The sequence below is a fragment of the Lemur catta genome, chromosome 1 (assembly GCF_020740605.2).
Source record: "Lemur catta isolate mLemCat1 chromosome 1, mLemCat1.pri, whole genome shotgun sequence".
NCBI lineage: Eukaryota > Metazoa > Chordata > Mammalia > Primates > Lemuridae > Lemur > Lemur catta.
The window spans coordinates 26,437,662-26,454,028 of record NC_059128.1 but is presented as its reverse complement, the minus strand read 5'-3'; the positions used below and the strand labels follow the sequence as shown (position 1 = coordinate 26,454,028).

General features: G+C 36.8%; 1 protein-coding gene across 4 annotated transcripts in view; it reads right to left on the bottom strand.

Annotated features, from left to right (window-relative positions):
- The window catches only part of NUMB (NUMB endocytic adaptor protein), a 171,534-nt gene that overhangs the window by 113,350 nt on the left and 41,817 nt on the right, over window positions 1-16,367 (bottom strand). For all 4 annotated transcript variants that reach the window (XM_045564261.1, XM_045564306.1, XM_045564272.1 and 1 more), the window contains exon 2: window positions 14,956-15,079. The gene's annotated coding sequence lies outside the window, so the exon portion shown is untranslated. The remainder of the gene's footprint in view (window positions 1-14,955; window positions 15,080-16,367) is intronic.

Below are 16,367 nucleotides of genomic sequence, written 5' to 3'. Positions count from 1 at the left end.
TTTGAGACCAGCCTGGGCAATATAGCAAGACCCCATCTCTACTAGAAAAATAACATAAATTGTTGAGTGTAGTGGCAAGCACCTGCAGTCCCAGCTACTCAAGAGCTGAGGCAAGAGGATCACTTGGGGTGTTCGAGGCTACAGTGAGCTCCAATCATGCTGCTGCACTCCAGCCTGGGCAATAGAGATATCCTGTCTCAAAAAAATAAAAATAAAAATAAGGGAATTGTCATCTCAACTGTAATGTTCGAACCATTTCTTTCAGAGCAGTAACTCTGAGAATTAGTTATTCAGGTCAAGAACATAAACTTTGGAAATAGCAGTAAGAACAAAACTATGGAATGCTTAACTAAATAAAATGATTTTTGAGGCTGTATAAATCTGGAAGCTTGGCAATTTGGCAGACTCTACTAATGCCATCATAAAATTAACAGTTTGAGTCCAAAGCACTCGTTTAGTAAAAAAGTTGATAAAGGTTGAAATAAAGGCCAGTCTTAGTGTTTGCAATTGCTCTTTTGATTTAAAAAAGTGTAAAATCAAAAACCATGAGGTCTCAATAATCAGTGACAATGAAATATGGCAAACCTGCCTAAATTATCCTTTTTGCAAGTAGCAAATTCTGGCTCCTAATCCAATAAAAGTCTTTAAAGTAAAAGTACTTTCAGTTTATTGTCTAGACAAGCCAAGGAGAGTTACAAGTCTTTGTCTGGATCTTTTTCCCTACTTCTAATAGGGAATCACCCTTAGTAGCAACTTTCACAGCAGCAGGTCTTAATACGTTTTTTGTATTTAATCTGATCTTTTTAAATTTAATTTTTAAATTAATTTTATTAATGTGTAGCCAACAAATAAAACTTTATATATATTTATGGTGTATGTGATATTTTGCTATATGTATACATTGTGAAATGGTTAAATCAAGGTAATTAATATATCCATTACCTCACATACTTATTTTTTGTTATAAGAACATTTAAGATCTACTGTCTTAGCAATTTTCAAATATACCTTATTATTAACTATAGTCACCACGTAGTACAATAGATCTCCAGAACTTACTCATCCTAACTGAAACTTTGTGCCCTTTGAGCAACATCTCCTTATTTTTTTTTTTTTTTTTTTTTTTGAGACAGAGTCTCACTTTGTTGCCCGGGCTAGAGTGAGTGCCGTGGCATCAGCCTAGCTCACAGCAACCTCAGACTCCTGGGCTTAAGCGATCCTACTGCCTCAGCCTCCCGAGTAGCTGGGACTACAGGCATGAGCCACCATGCCCGGCTAATTTTTTTTGTTTATATATTTTTAGTTGGCCAGATAATTTCTTTCTATTTTTTTAGTAGAGACGGGGTCTCACTCTTGCTCAGGCTGGTCTCGAACTCCTGACCTCGAGCGATCCACCCGCCTCGGCCTCCCAGAGCTAGGATTACAGGCGTGAGCCACCGCGCCCGGCCAACATCTCCTTATTTTCTCCCCTTCCTCCCCAGCCCCGGGCAACCACCATTCCATTCTCTACTTCTATGAGTTTAACTTTTTAAGTTTCCACATATAAGTGAGATCATGAAGTGTATTTGTCTTTCTGTGCTTGGCTTATTTCACTTAACATAATGTCCTCCAGGTTTACCCATCATTTTGTAAATGATGGGTAAACCTTCTTTTTAAAGGTTAAATAGAATTCCACTACATATGTGTGTGTATTTGTATGTACACATACATATACTACATTTTCTTTATCCATTCATCTCTCAATGAACACTTAGGTCGATTCTGTATCTTGGCTATTGTGAATAGACGCTACCACAAATCTCAATATATTTTAAAGTGATGTTTCAGAATGATGTTAACATGTCAGAGATAAGGAATGAAGCATAGTCTAATTCACACAGGAATTTAAAGTAGGTACCACAGGTATTGCTACACATGCTAAGTATTCTGCAGGCAAAGCACAGTTTTTCCTGTGTCTCAGTTGTCCTCTTTCTCAAAATGTAAATAACATTAAAATACTTTATTATTGAAGGCAATACAGGTGAACTGAGTTCTAGAATGGCTAAATGGATACAGATATAGCTGAAAGAGAAGTAAAATTCTTAACATAGCTATTTTCCTCCATATACGGGGAAAAGCCTAAAATGGAGTTGATGTAGACTTCAGGTGAGAATGGAAACTAGCACAGCCTTTTTAGAATATGATTTTGCAATGTGCATCTAAGGACTTTAAAATGAACATATATGTAGAAATGTATCATACAGAAATCATAAAACCGATCAGCTATTTATGGTACATCTATACCTGTGATTTTCAAACTTTAGCATGCATCATAACCAGCTGAAGGGTTTATTAAGACCACAGACTGCTGGGCCCCAATACCAGATTTTGATTCAAGTAGGTCTCGGTGGAGGCTAAGAATCTGCATTTCTGACAAATTCACAGCTAACACTGACATTACTGGCCTAAGGACCACACTGAGAATGACTTATCTATACAATGGACTTCTAGAAAGACAGTGAGTATTGATAAACCGGCTTGGGGCAAATTTCACCAGGGAGGAGGAAGTCCTGATTTATAGCATTTGCCAATTTCAGTGATGTAACTAATCCTACCATGGCAAATATCAAGCTACCACTGATTTGGGCTTACATAATTCCTTAATTATTGCCTCCAGTGAGCCAGTGCTAGCTGGCTCAAGCACATCACCTAGAAAAACATCTAAAAAGACATAAGGCAAAAAAATGGTAGTTAAGCAGTTATCTTTGGCTAAAAGAATTATGGGAATTTTATTTTTTTATGGTTTTCTATATTTTCTTGTTTTATGAGCATTCCCACTTTTATAATATAAAGCAATTAAAATTTTGAAAAGTAAAATGAAGTCATCAATTTACATTAAGTTTAGCAGCCCTTCTAGACAAGACACTGATATTTAAACGTAAGACTAAGTCTACTCTTGCACTATCCTTCTATGCTAACCTGGCCTTGCCAAAGTGAAAAAAACAAGGATATCAAGCCCAACTGAGAAATCTTTGAACATTAGCCCTGGAACATCAAAGGCTAGATGTCTTTTTATAAAATGAAGCGTTAACAGCTGCCCTAGAATCCAAGCGGAAAATAGCCTAAGACAGCCTGCAACTTGCTAGAAAATCCAGTTTCGCAAAGGGAGCATGAGCATAATCCCGCTAGCTTGGCCACATCAAAATGTAGGCTTGATTAAGAGTTCACTAAAGTATTGTTAATTAGAGAAAAACCAAAAATTGTATAAATGTTCCACAACAGAAGCTTAAATAACTTAAATCCACAAAATGGAATATGTACCTATTACATGGTGATATAGAAAAAATTCTAACAACATGGGGGAGTAGTCATAAATTATTGTGAAAGGAAAAATGTAAGTTATAAAATTATGTATATGATCCCATGAATAAATACATATAATGTGTATGTGTATATGAATGTGTGTATGTGTGTATATATTTAAAAACCAGAAGAATATAGCCAATGTTAACAGCAATTATCTCTGGATTGGAGTATTACAGATGACTTTTTTATATTTTCAAAAATATCTACAACAAATATGTATTACTTGAGTACTTTTTTCAGTTAATAAGCAGGGGAAATCCAATTGGTAACAAATAAAAGATGCCCAACTGCACTCTCAATCACTGAAATGTAAATTAAAACAAAATACTACTTTACACCCATTAGATTAGCCAGGCTAAACCAATGGATAAGACCAAATATTGGTGAGTATTTAAGGAAACCAGAACCCTAATACACTGCTGGTGGGAGCATAAACTGGTTAGTCATTCTGGAAAACAATCTGGTAATATTTAATGAAATTAAGTACATGTATGTACCACAAGTCAGAAATTCCTTTCCTCAACATATACCACAGAGAAACCTTTGTACAAGTCGACAGGGGATATATAAGAATGTTCATAGCAGTACTATTTGTGTTAGCAGTTTTCAAGGCACACCCAAGTATCTATTTATTATTAAAGAAATGCATAAGTAAAATATAGAAATGTATATACAATGGAGCATTATACAATAGTCAGTTGTAAACTAGATATACAAATACAGTATGTTTAAATCTTGGACAGTGTTGATCAAAAAAATAACTGAGATTCAGAGCACAATACCACTATACAGATTAAAAACAGTATGAATATATTTAAAAAATAAACACATATCTATATTAAACTGACTAAATACAGTATCTCTGTTTCTCTCTGTATCTCTGCATCCATGAATTCAACCAACCTCATTTTGAAAATATTCCAGGGGAAAAAAACCTGCATCTGTACTGAACATGTACAGATCTTTTTTTTCCAGTAATTATTCCGTAAACAATAAAGGACAACAATAATTTTACATATCATTTACATTGTATTAAGTATTATAAGTAATCTACAGATGATTTAAAGAATACAGGAGGATGTGAGTAGGTTATATGCAAATACTACACCATTTTATATCAGGGCCTTCAACATCTAAGAATTTTGGTATCTGCAGGAGTTCCTGGAATTTATCCCTCCAGATACCAAGGGATGACTGTATATTATTATTATTATTAGCTTTTGGGGTTTTTTTGACAGAATCTCACTCTGTCACCTGGGCTAGAGTGCTGTGGTGTCAGCCTAGCTCATAGCAATCTCAAACTTCTGGGCTCAAGCAATCCTTCTGCCTCAGCCTCCCCAGTGGCTGGGACTACAGGCACGCAGTTAATTTTTAACTTAACTACACTCAGTGAATTTTTTCTATTTTTAGTAGAGATGGGGTCTCACTGTTGCTCAGGTGGTCTTGAACTCCTGACCTTGAGCAATCCTCCCACCTAGGCCTCCCAGAGTGCTAGGATTATAGCTGTGAGCCATCACACCCAGCCCTGATGACTATATATTAAAATGTACTAGATTGGGGATATACGAGAGAGAAGAAAAAAATTTAAAAAAAAGGAGGATGCCACAAAAACTTGAGCATGGATATTTATAGTAGCTTTATTCAGAATTGCCAAAACTTGAAAGCTACCAAGATGTCCTTCAGTAGTTGAATGGATAAACTGTGCTACATCCAGACAATGGATTATTCAGAGTTTAAAAGAAATGAACTATCAAGCCATGAAAAGACATGAAAGAACTTTAAATGCATGTTACTGAGTGAAAGAAGCCAATTCTGAGAAGGCTACATATTGTATGATTCCAACTATATGACATTATGGAAAAGGCAAAACTATGGAAACAGTAAAGGGATCAGTGGTTGCCAGGAGTTAGGAGAAAAGAATAAATAAGCAGAGCAGAGGATTTTTAGGGTAGTAAAACTACTCTACATGATACAATGGTGGATGCATGTCATTACACATTTGTCAAAATCAACGGAATATATAACACCAAGAGTGAACCCTAAAAAAAAAAGAGTGAACCCTAATGTAAACCATGAACTTTGGGTGATAATGATGTGTCGATGTAGGTTCATTGATTTATAACAAATGTACCTATGATATATTTGGTCTTCCCCTTTCCTGTCACACACCTCCTAAAACCCTTGGAATCACAGGAGTGATAAGAGTGCCTTTCATATGCTAATGAGATCACTGGTGGCTGGAGTTACCTAGATAGTTTCAGAATAGGGGTTTGGTCAAGACCAAGGCATAATTAGAGGATTGGGACTTTCAATCCCAGCCCCCAACCTCCAGGGAGGGGAGAAGGGCTAAGGGGTAAGTTGACTACCAATGACCAAAGATTTAATCAATCATGTGCATGTAATGTGGCCTCCATAAAAAATCCAAAAGAACAGAATTTGGGGCCGGGCACCGTGGCTCATGCCTGTAATCCTAGCACTCTGGAAGGCTGAGGTAGGAGGATTGTTTGAGCTCCGAAGTTCAAGATCAGCCTTAGCAAGAGTGAGACCCTGTCTCTACTAAAAATGGCAAAAATTAGCTGGGCGTCGTGGCACACTCCTGTAGTCCCAGTTACTCAGGAGGCTGAGGCAGGAGAATTGCTTGAGCCCAAGAGTTTGAGCTTCAGCCCAGGAGTCTGAGGTTTCTGTGAGCTAGGCTGACACCATGGTACTCTAGGCCCAGGCAACAGAGCGAGACTCTGTCTCAAAAAAAAAAAACAAAAAAACAGGATTTGAAGAGCTTCCAGATAGATGAACACATGGAGGTTCCTAGAGGGTAGTGCATCTAGAGAAGGTAGGGAGCTCCGTGCCCCTTCCCATATACCATGCCCTATGCATCTCTTCCATCTGGCTGTTCATCTGTATCCTTTGTAATATCCTTTATAATAAACCAGTAAATAGAAGTGAAGTGTTTCTCCGAGTTCTGTGAGCTACTCTAGCAAACTAACTTAAGGAGGGGCTTTGGGAACCCTGGTTTATAGCTGAATAGTCAGAACATAGGCTACAACCTTGTACTTACAATTGGCATCTGAAGTGGGGGACAGCCCTCAACTTGTGGAATCTGATGCTATCTTCAGGTAAATAGTGTCAGCATTGAGTTAAATTATAGGACACCCAGTTGGTATCTACTCAATTAACTAGTTGCTGGTGCAGAAAAATCCCTGCACATTTTGGTCACCAGAGGTGCTGTGTTGTATTGAGTTTGTGTTGGTTTGGTTTTTCCCATATCTCTTGTAGTATCATTCTGGTAGGTACTGTTGATAGTGGGAAAGGCTCTGGGTTTATGGGAGCATCGGGTATATGGAAATTCCCTGTACTTTCTGCTCAATTTTGCTATGAACCTAAAACTGCTCTAAAATAAGTAAGTCTTACAACAACAACAACAAAAACACCAAGAAGACTGGTACACGTTATCAACTATGATTAAAGGGCTATAAACAGAAAAGAAGTACAGATCTGGAAGGTTAGTGGTAAAAGCACTAGAGGACATCCATTATGTACAATGGAAACCACTAACAAAATATCTGAAATTTAAAATTTAAAAATCATGGCGGAAAGAGACCTCATAATTCATATCTAGTGTCTAGTTTCTAAAGCTATTTTTCTTGAACAGATGAAAAATTTCACTGCTAATCAACAATATCCTTCTTCTCACAAATAAATTTCTAAAGTAAATTCAATGATTGATTCCATATCTGTTATATGGATCTGAAAATACAGAAATAAGAACTTAAAATAGCAGGAGCAGATGCCTTTTACTGAGAGTCTTTAAAGTGCTACTCTATACATGTACAATCTCTAATCCTTCTAACAACCCTGAGAAATAAACACTATATTAATAAATTATCTCAGAGAGAAACTGATTTGCCTAAGACCACACAGGTGTGTAGTAGAAACAGGAATCAAATCAAATGTGTTCACTATAAAGTCTATATAATCTTCCACTCTACCACAATGTTCACCTACCAAACAATTATAATGACAGTATCTTCCATAGCAGCACCTCGAATGCGGCTGGCACCGTATTAGATACTTTACATAAAGTATCTCCTTCATACCCTAGAAATCATACATTATTTACCCCATTACACAGATGAGGAAATGGAGGCTTATAAGTTCAATAACTTGCCCAAGATCCCAAAATTCAAGCTAAGTTTCACCTTGCATTATCGAAAGCTTATATTCACAACTAAATTTAAAATTAATTTTACTATTTTTCATGCTTTTGTTCTTCACAGTACCCAGTAAAATGTTATTATGTAATTATAAGGCACCTATGTGCTAAATATCACACTGAAGGAAAATGAACACAATTTTGAAGTTAAATGAATGCAATCAGATGTTGTGACAGATACTATTAACTGGCTACTTGAAAAGCCATTCCTGAATCCTTCCTTCTTCCTTGCCTCTTGCTACAGAGGCCAAAATGTTAAAACACCTAGCAGTGACCGTATGATAAAATTTTGGTCCCTGAGACATTAGAAATGACTTGCTGGAAGCACTTATAAGAAAGTTTTTGCTTGGCATGGTCCTTTTGACTTCTTCCAGCAGCTACCTTAGAACCATAAAGGCCATGAACATCACAAAGACATGGGCCCCAACAATGTTGCGTCACTGAAGCAAAATGAGCAACTTCCTAGTTCCAGACTTAGGTAAGAAAGAAAAACAAATCTTTGTCTAAGCCTTGTCAGGTTTTCAATTGCTTACAGCTTGATACAATCATTATACATCACCATATCAGAAACTCTGCCACAATTTTAACCGTAAGCAATTCCTTGACTAATAATTAAAAACAAAGTCACATGCTAGTCCTAAATTAGTCTGACAAGTTTACAATCTCCTGATAAGGACTATTCTAATGAGTATCTGCTCAGAGAGCTATGATAAGACTGAGCTGAGGGAAGAATGAGAGACAAGAATACAGAATCAGGAAGCTCCCTGGGCTCTAAATTGCACACACGGTAAGAGTCCAGACTCTCAAAATAATCATCAAGAGTATATATCATCAGGAGGGCCACCTCCTTGAACAATAATATAAGCCTTCAAGAGATAATGTACTTCAAAACAAAAGCCCTGGAACATTAAGACTCCTCTCCAAAAAAAGTTCTTAGGTATGATAATGGTATTGGGATTATAGAGAAAAATAGTTTGCATTTATTAAATGTTTATTAAAATATAATGTCCTTTTTCTTAGAAGATGCATACTAAATTATTTAAGGGTGAATTACCATGATGTGTGCAACTTACTTCCAAGTGGTTGATACAGAAAAGAATACATGCATATTAGAATATATATACATGTATATATACATATATAAATATATATAAAAGTAGGTGGGGGAAAACATGAGAAAGTATTGACTTATCAGTAGGGGATATACAGATGTTCAACATACGTCTTTCAATATTCTTATACATTTGAAATATTCTATAATAAAAAGTTAGCATTAATGTTAATTTCCTGGTTTTGGTAACTGGGTAAAGGGCACACAGGACTTCTTTGCCCTCTTTTTATAATTTCTTGTGAATCTAAAATTATTTCAAAATAAAAAGTTAAGACAAAAATGTTGGGAAGATTTCCAGTCGGTAAGATGCAATAAATACACTTCCCTTTATCTTCCACTGAACTAAACTGGGACAGAATGCATGAACAGTTATTTGAAGCTCTAAAATGTAAATATCACAAATGGATCCAGGAAGAACACAAGAATTCCAAGTATCCCCAAACCAGCTCTGAGTTTACCATTTTTTTCCCCTCTAGCATCCCCCAGCCAAAACTCAACATAACCCAAAGCCCAGAAGTGAGTACTATGATGCAGGCAGAGAGAGAAACAGGACCCTCTAGCTCTGGCTCAAGGCCAGAAAAGGGAACTCCTAAAGCTCAGACAAAGCAAAGCAAGTCCCTTGGGTATTTTTTTACTTTCCTTTCTCTCCATACTCTCAAATCCCAATCCACTGCATCCATGATGGGGGCAATAGTAACAGCAAGAGAATTTGGGGATGAAAAGCCTCCAGGAGCAAAAATTCTGAGGGAAGGGAAGGGAAGAGAATCAATCAATCTTTCTTTTTTTTTTCTTTCTCTACTTCCCTCTTCTCTCTCTGTCTCTCTCAGAAAGTGACCCTATAAAGTTGTTTATGAACTCCTGGGCTCACCCTCAATCTGTGTAGGTATGGATCTGATACTAATTAGCATAACATAAACTTCAAAAACTGAGATAAGTAGTCCTCCACCCACATTGCAGACTGACCACTGGGTGGAACACTTGTGGAACAGATCTGAACAGCACTGCCAAAGCTCTGAACGCTGAATTTACATAGAACCACAACCCACAGAAAGTTAAAATAAAAATATCAACATTCTTCATAGAATATAGAGAAAACACAGAATCTCATTGCATAATACTTAAAATGTCTAGGATACAAACCAAAATTACTTGGTACAAGAAGAACCACAAAAATCTTAATTTGTGGGAAAATATTACACCAATGAAGAAATGGACATAGATATTGGAATTATCTGACAAGTACTTTGAAGCAGCTACTGTAAAAATGCTCAAATGAACAACAAACACTCTTAAAATAATTTTTTTTTTTTTTTAGTAGGGATAGGAGTCTTGCTCTTGTTCAGGCTGGCCTCAAACTTGTGACCTCAAGTGATCCTCCCGCCTTGGCCTCCCAGAGTGCTAGGATTACAGGCGTGAGCCACCGTGCCCGGTCTTAAAATAAATATTAAAATAGAAATTACCAGCCAAGAAATAGGAGACATAAAGAAAAGCCAAACAAATTTTAGAATTGAAAAATACAATAACCAAAATAAAACTTGTGGAAAATTTTTTGATGCCCTTCAAATTAAAATATTCCCTCCCCTCTCCCACCTCTCTTCCTATATTAATTGTAAAAAACAAAAAAAACAAAACTACTTAAATACGTCCAGTCTTAAAAAAAGAAAAGAAGGAATGAAAAGAATTCAGAAACCATTCATACCTCTAATGAACAAGGGGACACCTACCATTCTTCCTCATCTTTAACCAACCACTCTACATAGAATGACCTCTTTTTAGACTACTACCTAATCTTCAGGACACAGCTCAAACACCATACCCTTGTTTATGAAAAAAGTCAGACAGAACATTTCTCACCTATGAATTCAAGAAGTACCACAATTAATACACTGCCTTTTTTCTATAATTAGTTATTTACAAATTCAATTCCCCCTGTTGGATTTAAAATTCTTTAAGAGTGTGACATTTGGCTCTCATCTCTTATCTACCTCAATATCTTACACTAAGTTGGTTAATACGAATATGTTGAACTGAACTTTAACTATTAAAAGATCTTTAAAACAAAGTGCAATAAAAAACTAACTTAGGGAACTGGGTACATTGGCTCATACCTATAATCCCAGTGCTCTGGGAGGAAAGAGGATCACTTGAGGCCAGTAGATCAAGACCATCCTATGCAATACCCTGTTTCTAGTAACACCAAAAAAAAAAAAAAAGCCAAGTGTAGTGGCACACATCTGTAGTCTAGTCCCAGCTACTCTGGAGGCTGAGGCAGGAGAATCACTTGAGCCCAGGAGGTCAAGGTTACAATAATATAGTGAGCTAAGATTTCGCCACTGCACTCCAGCCTGAGTAACAGAGTGAGACCTCATCTCTTTAAAGAAAGAAAAAAAAAAGAACTTAGAGCTACATCAAAATTTTCAGTCATTTTCTGTGCTTATTAATTATGTTATGAGTTAAAATCTATACAAATAAGTCATTTTTCCCAAAAAAGGAAGTAACTAAAGTAAATAAAGAGGATAATCTCTTAGTCCCTTTTTTCATATACAAAGTTTCCTTTAAAAGGGAAAAAGAATAATGTCAAAATTTAGTTTCCCATAGTGTTTTACAGGCAAATATAACACAAGAAAACTTAGATATAACTTGTTAGGATAAAACAATTAAAACTGATCCTTTATACTGGGATTAACCTGAAGTTGAAATAATTGCCTTCAACTTTAAACACACAGCTGTGATGTTATCAATTATTGTCTGCCTAAAACTTTCTCATATATATACAACAATGCCATACTATACAACAAGCATACAGGCCAGGCACGGTGGCTCACACCTGTAATCCTAAAACTCTGGGAGGCCGAGGCGGGAGGATTGCTTGAGCTCAGGAGTTCGAGACCAACCTGAGCAAGAGCAAGAACCCCATCTCTACTAAAAATAGAAAAAATTAGCTGGGCGTGATGGTGCGTGCCTATAGTCCCAGCTACTCGGGATGCTGAGGCAGGAGAATTGCTTGAAGCTAGGATTTGGAGTTTGTAGTGAGCTACGATGATGCCACTGCACTCTACCCAAGGCAAGAGAGTGAGAAAAAAATGAAACAAAAACCCAAGCATATAAGATGACTATAAAAATCCATCTTCCCTTCTGCTCTCTCAGAAGTCCAAGTTAACATCTATCCCTTGGGCTAAAAAATACAGACAGTTATTACAACTAAAAGATACTCAAAACAGTACTATGGGCAGTAGTAAGAACACACTCAACCTTTGGAATAAAACAACTTTAGACTTCAATTCTCATTCTTGCCTTCAAAGTCATTTAACCAATCTTGACTTCAGTTTCTTCATTTGTAAAACCACCTACCTCATAAGGATTAAATAAGAAAATATATAAATGGCCTAACATAGCATCTAGTACAAAATAAATGCACAGTAAACAGCAGTTGGTATTATTAATATCATTAAGAGAACCCAGTGTTATCACTGGTAGGACCGCTTAGAGAAAGTTCTTTTTCAGCTCCTTCAACTCTAGTTGTCTGCTTGCTCTACATAGGATTTCTGCATCATTTATTCTGTTTACGAATTAAAATCTTAAACTCCCAAAATGGCTCAATCCCAAAAACCTTCTTTCTGCATTCCTGGGGTCAAACTATCAGCAGGCTTTAAAAGAACCTTATAAAGAAACAACTCCAAGAGTATTTCTAATAGCATAGAAGTCTTAGCATATCACATGACTGCCCTCAAGCCTTTCCTTGCCTGTTCCTTTCAAAACAAATTAATGCCCTTTTAAAAAACAAAACAAAACAAAATGACTCAATCTCATACTAGGTATTGTGGCATCACATTAAAAAAAATAGTGAGGCAAGACTTTCCTTAGAACAATGGGTTGGGGGAGCTGTTTCTAAATGCTCCAAAAAAAAGTTAACAATTCTGAATCTAACAAGGAATTATATAAATCGTGATCATCTCTGGATGCAGAAAAATTACATCAAGGGTTAGAAGAGTAACAAAGTACATATTAAAAAACTTTAACCTACCCTATATTGTCTTTCAAATATATTTTAATTAAGCAAGCAAATAATGTACCAGGATTTCACACATTATCCCATTGAATCTTAACAACTATAAAGGTAATTGTTATGTTCTATATGCTCTATGTTCTCCCTATTTTACGGATGAGGAAACAGAGGCTTAGAATTTTAAGTACACTTTCCAAGGTCTCAGTGCTCAGTGAGCAACAGAGTTGGCATTTAAACACTATTCTAGGTAAAGGGGATATAGTTCTGACAAGGGGACAAAAATCCCTACTCTCGTGGAAATAATTACTTTTACAATAATTATGTATGTTTTTATAATCAGGGAAAAATGTTAAACATTTTAAAAATATTTGATAAAGTGAAAAGCCATTCCCTACTTTAATTTCTTAGTAAATGCAGATTTTCAAGTACTGATTTTTCTCAAATTGGAACATATACACATTTCTAAATTTCATTGAACTACAGTCGGGAGGAAAACTGGTTAATAAATCAAACCTCACTGTTGGTTATCAATATTACTGTTAACAACAAAAAGTAACACTTATATGTTCCAAGCACTGTGCTAAAGCTTTTAGATGTATTTTCATGTAATCCTCAGAACCACGCAAATAATTGTTTTAATAAGGTTATTATACTTCCAAAAATTTTATTCATTATTTCTTAACATAGATGCCAAATTTCAGGCAGGTAACTGTTTTGAGAACCCATGGCTCAACATGAACTAAAACACAGCAACAGCTACTGAAAAACTCCTACTTCTGAAGTCTTTTCTTATCAGTAATCATTTTTACTCATCCAAGAAATATTTGCTTGATACTTTTTCTGTATAAGTCACAATACAAACAAAATATGGAAAATAGCAGGAACATACCTTCAACAAGCTTGCAGCATTAAACAAATACAAAAAGTAGGATATATACTAGAAGGAATAAATCACTACAAATAAAATATCCTACAGGATTACTAGGACAAACTTATAGCAAGGAGAAAAACATCTAGGGAGGAAGTAGTGTTCAAATCAGAAAGAAGCATGGAAACTAGGATAGGAGGACTTGGGTTACAATACTGACTTCAGGGCCTGGGCACGGTGGCTCACGCCTGTAATCCTAGCACTCTGGGAGGCCAAGACAGGAGGATCACTTGAGTTCAGGAGTTCAAGACCAGCCTCAGCGAGACCCTGTCTCTATAAAAAATAGTAAAATTAGCTGGGTGTGGTGGTGCAGGCCTGTAGTCCCCATTACCCGGGAGGCTGAAGCAGAAAGATCACTTGAGTCCAGGAGTTTTAGGTTGCAGTGAGCTATGATGATACTACTGCACTCTAGCTGGGGCAACAGAGTGAGACTCTGTCTCAAAAAAAAAAAAAAAGAAAGAAAGAAAAGAATAGCATATCAAATTCTTACTGGACTGGTACACCATAATTTCTTGCAATTTTCCTCTTTTCCATATATTACACACATTATTTATATTATCTTAAAAGTAATACAAACTGTGGCAGAACAGTAGATTCCATCCCACATGTTCTTCTTACAATGTGATGTTGACACTACTCCCTTCAAGTAGTGCGGTCTATGTCCATTCCCCTCTTTGGAACCAGGGTGGATCCTCATAACTATTAATATCTCAACCAATAGAATAGAGCACAGTAATACTATGTGACTTCCAAAGCTAAGTCACATATGCTATGCACCTTCACCTTCCTCTCTTGGGATGCTCTCTCTTGGAATCCAGCCACCGTGCTGGGAGGAAGCCAAGCAGCCACAAGGAGAAGTCACGTGAAGGTGTTCTGGCCAAGAGCCCAGGCTGAGGTTCCAGCCAACATTAACCACCAAACACGTGAGCCACTGAGTCACCCTCACCCTTCTAGCCATGTCACCTCATGCCACATGTTAACAGGCAAGCATCCCCACCAAGTAAACCTTGCTCAAATTGCAGATACATGAGCAAAATAAATGACTTATGTTTTAAGCCTCTAAGTTTGAGGTAGTTTGTTACACAACAATAGATAACTGTAACACAATCTCATAAATACTGTTTGGACAAGAGAAAGAAAAAAAATTAATTACTCTAAGTTTGACCACTGTCAATATATTGACATATATTTTACAATTAAGAAAATATTTTGCCCCACCCACCTAAGATTCCAAATGTTTTTTTTACCAGGATAAAGGATTATATTTTTAAAGGCAATCAACTATTTGCATTTACTAGAAACAGAAAGAAAGACTGTTAGCAGTTAGCATTGCCTCAGGTATCTCTTTCACTTACCTGTCCTAAGTGAGGTTTCTGAAGACTGCTGGCCCACCAATATTCCAATCTATGGATATGTATCAAGATCTTGGGTTGCAACAGCAGCAGGCACTCTTCCCTGGAAGCTGCTTAAGCTCCAAATCTGAAATTTTCAAGGAAAGAAAATCCTAAATACGAACAACTTTCAATCGCTTATTAATTCCATCTCTGTAGTTGAGTGAGGACTAAAGTTGATTAAGATATATGGAAGTGGCTGGGCATGGTAGCTCATGCCTCTAGTCCCAGCTACTCGGGAGGCTGAGGCAGGAGGATCACTTGAGCCCAGGAGGAGTTCAAGGTTGCTGTGAGCTATGCTAACACTATGGCACTCTAGCCTGGGCAACAGAGCGAGACTGTCTCAAAAACAAACAAAAAGATACATGGAAGTGAATGCACAGGTTTCTCTAAAAATAGAGCTGGACAAGGTAGATTCAGGTTCCAGCTCTACTTTTTTAAGAGCTGTATGATCTTAGGTAAGTCATAAATTCTCTGTGCCTAAGTCTGATCATGTGATATTGAGGGAACAGAATCAAAATTTAGGGCTGAGAGTCAAAATACCTGGGTTCTAAACTTCTGGGTTATCATTCTGCCTTGCTGTAATAACTTTGATATCTCTGGGCTCAATTTTGTCATCTCTGAAAGGAGAGGGTTGAATGAAATAGTGGCTCCTGAAATATTATTATAATCCTTAAACAAGTGCCAGCCATGATCAAAAAAATGTGTGTAAAGTTACCAATTGTGCTTACTGTGAGATGTCCTTCCTACTCTTTTGATGCTAAAACAGTTTCTTTTATGAGATGATGTGATAGCAGCAGTTTTTTAAATATGCCACAGAGTGAAAACAAAAAACTTGTAACCCTATGTCAGCAATCTAAAATTCTTTTTAGAAATTCTAGTATCTGGGCCAGGCGCGGTGGCTCACGCCTGTAATCCTAGCACTCTGGGAGGCTGAGGCGGGCGGATTGTTTGAGCTCAAGGAGTTCGAGACCAGCCTGAGCAAGAGCAAGACCCTGTCTCTACTAGAAATAGAAAGAAATTATATGGACAGCTAAAAAAAATATATATATATATATAAAAATTAGTTGGGCATGGTGGCGCATGCCTGTAGTCCCAGCTACTCGGAAGGCTGAGGCAGGAGAATCGTTTGAGCCCAGGAGTTTGAGGTTGCTGTGAGCTAGGCTGACGCCATGGCACTCTAGCCCGAGCAACAGAGTGAGACTCTGTCTCAAAAAAAAAAAAAAAAGAAAGAAAGAAAAAATAATTGAACGGATTAATGAATTGTTTCTCTATTTTTTAAAGAATTAAAGTTATAGTAGCTGAAAGTAAAAATCCTTAGGATTTTTATTCAAAATCATTTCAAGTGTGTATTTTAAGTACCCACATCTGTCATA